The following is a 619-nucleotide window of genomic DNA, read 5'->3' as shown; positions in this document are numbered from 1 at the left end:
TATATATATATATATATATATATATATATGGTGGATAGAAATTCTTTATTTTTGTACTAAGGCTACCATTGGTTTCATGTTACGAAAAATATCTTAATAATCTTAACAATTTCAAGCCGATTACATGGAGGAACGGCGTTCGTTTCCATATATACCTGTGTGCATGCATATATCGTTTACATATATTTTATACATATATATATATATATACATCTTTTATTTTTTACTTGTTTCAATCATTTGACTGTGGCCATGCTGAGGCAGTGCCTTGAAGGGATTTTAGTTGAAGAAATCGACCCTTGGCCATATTTTTTGAAGCCTAGTACTTGTATCTGTCTCTCTTGCCGAAACACTAGGTTTCGGAGGCGTAAACACACCAACACCGGTTGTCAAGCGGTGGTGAGAAACAAATACAGTTAAGAACGTAGTAGAATATGGTATAAAGCTCGTCCATCTTCAGATTTCACCCTGTGTTATCCAGTAGTTGTATTATACGTAATTCCAGGTTTGCGTTTGGGTTGGGCTTCTGTCGTGTATGAGTAGATAATTGAAAAAAATTGGAGTTAACAAGGAGTACGGTTGGGCATTTATTTTCAATCATTACAATTGTTTATATATA

Source organism: Octopus bimaculoides, chromosome 6 (genome assembly GCF_001194135.2).
Source record: "Octopus bimaculoides isolate UCB-OBI-ISO-001 chromosome 6, ASM119413v2, whole genome shotgun sequence".
Taxonomy (NCBI): Eukaryota; Metazoa; Mollusca; class Cephalopoda; order Octopoda; family Octopodidae; genus Octopus; species Octopus bimaculoides.
The sequence above is the reverse complement of the archived record's forward strand: the minus strand, read 5'-3'. Positions refer to the sequence as shown.